Source organism: Lithobates pipiens, unplaced genomic scaffold, assembly GCF_037356315.1.
Source record: "Lithobates pipiens isolate NorthernLeopardFrog02 unplaced genomic scaffold, aLitPip1_a1.2 Scaffold_28, whole genome shotgun sequence".
NCBI lineage: Eukaryota > Metazoa > Chordata > Amphibia > Anura > Ranidae > Lithobates > Lithobates pipiens.
The window spans coordinates 101,029,858-101,035,994 of record NW_027507789.1 but is presented as its reverse complement, the minus strand read 5'-3'; positions in this window follow the sequence as shown (position 1 = coordinate 101,035,994).

The window sequence follows — 6,137 nt, the reverse complement described above, 5'->3', positions numbered from 1 at the left end:
GGATAGAAAATTGGCTAGAAGACAGAATTCAGAGAGTAGTGGTTAATGACTCTTACTCTGAATGGTCTAAGGTTATCAGTGGTGTACCCCAAGGTTCAGTGCTGGGACCCTTACTTTTTAACATCTTTATAAATGATATTGGGTCTGGGATCAAAAGTAATATTTCTGTCTTTGCAGATGACACCAAGATATGCAGTGGAATAACGTCTTTACAGGATGTCTCCAATTTACAAGCCGACCTCAATACACTGTCTAATTGGGCGACTATGTGGCAGATGAGGTTTAATGTTGATAAATGTAAAGTTATGCACTTGGGGCCTAAGAATATGCATGCATCATACATGCTAGGGGGAGTACAACTGGGGGAATCCATAGTGGAGAAGGATCTGGGGGTTTTAGTAGACCATAAGCTCAATAACAACATGCAATGCCAAGCTGCTGTTTGCAAAGCGAGCAAAGTCCTTTCTTGTATTAAGAGAGGTATGGACTCCAGAGAAAGAGATATAATTTTGCCCCTGTTCAAATCATTAGTAAGACCTCACCTGGAATATGCCGTTCAGTTTTGGGCACCAGTTCTCAAAAAGGATATCGGGGAACTGGAGAAAGTGCAGAGAAGGGCAACCAAACTGATAAGAGGCATGGAGGAACTCAGCTATGAGGAGAGATTAGAGGAACTAAATTTATTCACTCTTGAGAAGAGGAGATTAAGGGGGGATATGATCAACATGTTCAAATACATTAGGGGTCCATATAGTGAACTTGGTGTTGAGTTGTTCTCTGTACGGTCAACCCAGAGGACACGGGGGCACTCTTTACGTCTAGAGGAAGAGAGATTTCATCTTCAAGTACGGAAAGGTTTCTTCACAGTTAGAGCTGTGAAAATGTGGAATAGACTCCCGCCAGAGGTGGTTCTGGCCAGTTCAGTAGACTGCTTTAAGAAAGGCTTGGATACTTTCCTGATGGTACATAATATAACTAGGTACTAACATAGGTAAAGTTGATCCAGGGAAAATCCGATCGCCTGTTGGGGGATCAGGAAGGAATTTTTTTCCCCTGCTGTAGCAAATTGGCGCATGCTCTGCTGGTTTTTTTTTCCGCCTTCCTCTGGATCAATTGTGGGCATAAAATTGGGTATCTGGATTGTACGATTATTTTTTATTTTATTTATTTGTTTTTAAGGTTGAACTGGATGGACTTGTGTCTTTTTTCAACCTGACTAACTATGTAACTATGTAACTATGTAACTATATATAAGGCCGCCAGCGCGGCGGCCTTGTGTAGTGTGTTGGCATCTGAAGCAGTTAGTGGGTGTTCTGTGTACCTTCAACACAGTATACACCGATCGTTATCGGCCGATTTTTCATTCTTGCTCTTCTGTAGTGGTTGTTGTCTACGTGCCCTGACCGCAGTATACACCGCTATATTCACCTATATAGCTAGCGATATATCTATCTTTTATAATAGAGCTTGCAGTCAGTGTTAGGAGCTTGTGCGTGCTGTCTGCGTGCTCTGAACCCAGTCCACACTGCTATATCCACCTATATAGCAAACTATCTTGCTCGTTTTAAATAGAGCTTGCAGTCAGCGATAGGAGCTTGTGCGTGCTGTCTGCGTGCTCTGAACCCAGTACACACCGCTATATCCACCTATATAGCAAACTATCTTGCTCGTTTTAAATAGAGCTTGCAGTCAGCGGTAGGAGCTTGTGCGTGCTGTCTGCGTGCTCTGAACTCAGTATACACCGCTATATCCACCTGTATAGCAAACTATCTTGCTCGTTTTAAATAGAGCTTGCAGTCAGCGGTAGGAGCTTGTGCGTGCTGTCTGCGTGCTCTGAACCCAGTACTCACCGCTATATCCACCTATATAGCAAAGTATCTTGCTCGTTTTAAATAGAGCTTGCAGTCAGCGGTAGGAGCTTGTGCGTGCTGTCTGCGTGCTCTGAACCCAGTACACACCGCTATATCCACCTATATAGCAAACTATCTTGCTAGTTTTAAATAGAGCTTGCAGTCAGCGGTAGGAGCTTGTGCGTGCTGTCTGCGTGCTCTGAACCCAGTACACACCGCTATATCCACCTATATAGCAAACTATCTTGCTCGTTTAAAATAGAGCTTGCAGTCAGCGGGAGGAGCTTGTGCGTGCTGTCTGCGTGCTCTGAACCCAGTATACACCGCTATATCCACCTACATAGCTCTTCTCTATTTGAGCCATCTGCCATCTGCAGGAGTTATTGGAAGTTGTGTGTGCCTCCAGCACAATACACACTACCCAATTGCTGTTTTTCCCAACTCCCTTCAGGCCATTACCATGTCTGGAAGGCCAGCAAGGAGAGGCAGACAGGCGCGAGCCGATAAAAGAGGGCAAGCAGGCTCTGTGTCTAGAGACAACAGTGCTGGTCGTGGACGCGGTGCATCGTCATCATCAGCACGTGGCCATGGGACACGCTTGTCCTTCTTTTCGGCAGCTGGACATGTTGAGCCGCAACATGCCAATGACTTGGTAGAGTGAATGACCAAGCCCTCTTCATCCTCCTCATCCTCTCTCACCCAGTCTCAGGGTACTAGCAAAGCAGGTGCCAGCGCATCGTCTTCCCTCCTCTCAATGTCATCATCAGTGACTCCTTCCCTAGACCCACCACGTCCTCCTGAGGAGTCTCCTGAACTCTTTGAGCACAGTGTTGGGTACATGCTCCAGGAGGACGCCCAGTGTTTTGTAGGCTCTGATGATGATACTCAGCTAGAGGAAGGCAGTAGCGTGAATGCAAAGAGAGGGGATGCTCAAGAAGGACAGCAATCTGGCAGTCATGTTCCACAAGCTGCAGCATACTGCCAGGTTTTCTCCAGCGATGAAGAGGGAGGGGATGATGAGGGCACTGACTCCACGTGGGTGCCTGGTAGGAGAGAGGAGGAGGAGGAGGAGGCACATGTCCAACGAGGCAGGATGCCCTCTGGGGGCCAGCTTAGGGGCAGCACACCGACTGAATCACACCGCAGAGCTCCGCCTGTGCAGGGCGCTGCCTCTGCGCGTTATTCTAAAAGTTCTTTGATGTGGGCCTTTTTTGAGATGAGTGCATCAGATCGCACCGCTGCTATTTGCAACATATGTCTCAAGCGTATCTCGCGTGGCCAAAACATCAGCCGCTTGGGCACCACATGCTTGACCAGACATATGTTGACCTGCCATGCAGCTCGTTGGCAAGCGTACCTCAAAGACCCACACCAAAGAACAAAGCGGACCTCTCCTTGCTCCTCATCAGCTGGCATCTCCAACCCCACTAGACCTTCAGTCCTCTCTGAAACCTGCTCTGAGAGGAATGAAGGTGTAGAATTAGGTGTGTCACAGCCAAGTGCTTCCGGGCACTCTGCTAGCAGTACACCCACGTCCGATTATAGCAGGTAAATGTCCCTGCCCCAGCTGCTGGACCGGCGAAAGAAGTTCACTCCCAGCCATCCACATGCCCAGCGGTTGAATGCTAGCTTGGTTAAATTGCTAGCACTTCAACTGCTGCCTTTTCAGTTGGTAGACTCTGCCCCCTTCCGTGAGTTTGTACAATGTGCGGTTCCTCAGTGGCAGGTCCCCAAACGCCACTTTTTCTCACAGAAGGCGATTCCGGGCTCTCTACCGGCATGTGGAAGGCAATGTCCTTGCCTTGCTGGTCAGCGGTAAGGTGCATATTACCGCTGACTCATGGTCCAGCAGGCATGGACAGGGACGTTACCTGTCTTTCACTGCCCATTGGGTCACTCTTCTGGCAGCTGGGAAGGATGCAGAACAAGGTGCAGTAGTGTTGGAGGTTGTTCCGCCACCACGCCTCCAAAATGCTACTATTGGTTGTGACACACCTCTCTCCTCCACCCCCTCCTCTTCTTCCTCCATGGCCTCTTCCAGTGCTCTGTCCTCAGAACCAGCGGTGCTCCGTAGGCGTTCCAGGGGCTACGCAAGTACGCAGGCAAAACGATGCCATGCCGTGCTTGCGCTGGTTTGTTTGGGGGACAGGAGCCACACTGGGGTGGATGTTTTGTCAGCTCTGCAGGGGCAGGCCGAGCGGTGGTTGACGCCATGCCAGCTTAAGCCAGGAATGGTGGTTTGCGACAATGGCACCAACCTCCTCTCCGCCCTCCGACAGGGACAACTGACCCATGTGCCCTGTGTAGCTCACGTCCTTAACCTGGTGGTGCAGCGGTTCTTGGGCAGGTACCCGGGCTTACAGGATATCCTGAAGCAGGCCAGGAAAGTCTGTGTGCATTTCCGCCGATCATTTAATGCCTGTGCTCGGCTGGCTAAGCTCCAAAAGGAGTTGAACCTGCCCAAGAACCGCCTTATATGTGACATGCCCACCAGGTGGAACTCAACGTTGGCCATGCTGCAGCGGCTGCACACCCAGCAGAGGGCCATCAATTAGTACATGTGCGACTACGGCACCAGGACAGGGTCAGGGGAGCTCGCTTTTTTCTCACCACGCCAGTGGGGCATGATCAGGGATGCATGCACTGTCCTGTCAACATTTGAGGAGGCCACAAGGATGGTGAGCAGTGACAGTGCATGCATCAGTGACACTGTCCCTCTTGTCCACCTGTGGGAGCATACGCTGCGTGGAATAATGGACAGGGCACTTGAGGCAGAACAGAGGCAGGAAGAGGAGGACTTCCTTGCCTCTCAAGGCCCCCTTTATCCAGACAGTGTTCCTGCTGTGCCACCCATCACACAGGAAGAGGATGAGGAGGAGGAAGAGGAGGAGGAGGATGATTGTGTCAGCATGGAGGTGGAAGCTGGCCCTCAGCATCAGCAGCAGTCTTGTAGGGATGATTTACAGTCCCAAGAAACCCGTGGACTTGTACGTGGCTGGGAGGAGGTAGCTGCGGATCATGTTGTCCTTAGTGACCCAGAGGACTCCGGACCGAATGCCTCAGCTAACCTACGCTGCATGGCCTCCCTGATCCTGCAAAGCCTGCGGAAGGATCCTCGTATTCTTCGGATCAAGGAGAGGGACCATTACTGGCTGGCCACTCTCCTTGATCCACGGTACAATGGTAAGGTTGCCGACCTTATCTTGCCATCACAGAGGGAGCAGAGGATGAGACATCTCCGGGAGGCCTTGCAGAAAGGTCTGTGCAACGCGTTCCCAGAGACTGGGAGGTTACAAACTCCTGGTCCTGGACAACGTGTTGCTGAGGCATCAGCCAGAAGGAGCGGTGGAGAAGGTGGCTGTCTGACTGATGCTTTCAGACAATTTTTTAGTCCGCAGCCCCAAGGTATGATCGGTTCCAGCAACCATCGCCAGCGTCTGATTTACATGGTGCAGGAATACCTAGGGGCAAGGTCAGACTTGGACACCTTTCCCACCGAAAATCCTCTAGCTTACTGGGTCTTGAGGATGGATCACTGGCCAGAGCTTGCACAGTACGCAATTGAGCTACTGGCCTGTCCTGCATCCAGCGTTCTTTCAGAACGCACCTTCAGTGCTGCTGGTGGCTTTGTTACTGATCACAGGGTGCGCCTGTCCACTGAATCAGTTGATCGACTGACCTTCATCAAGATAAATCAGTCTTGGATCACCCACAGCTACCAAGCACCTGAAGCTGATGTAACCGAATAATTTTTTTTGAAATATCACATCCCTTCAAGACTGCCTATGCTGATGCTGAGTGACTGTCCTGTTATGTTGATTGTCTATCCTCTTCCTCCTCCGCTGATATGTTGGAAGAACATTTCTGGTTCTGGGTGATGCCATCAGCCCAATTTTTCTGCCCCTGTTTAACAGGGGCGTTTAATTACAATTTTTGATGCACTGCTTTGCAGCAGGGCTAATTCCTGCACTAAACCTAGAGTATATGGGAGAGGTTGCAGTGTGGTGGCACCAGCACCAGTGCCTAAGGCCCAATTTTTCTGCCCCTGTTTAACAGGGGCGTTTAATTACAATTTTTGATGCAATGCTTTGCAGCAGGGCTAATTCCTGCACTAAAACTAGAGTATATGGGAGAGGTTGCAGTGTGGTGGCACCAGCACCAGTGCCTAAGGCCCAATTTTCTTCCCCTGTTTAACAGGGGCGTTTAATTACAATTTTTGATGCAATGCTTTGCAGCAGGGCTAATTCCTGCACTAAAACTAGAGTATATGGGAGAGGTTGCAGTGTG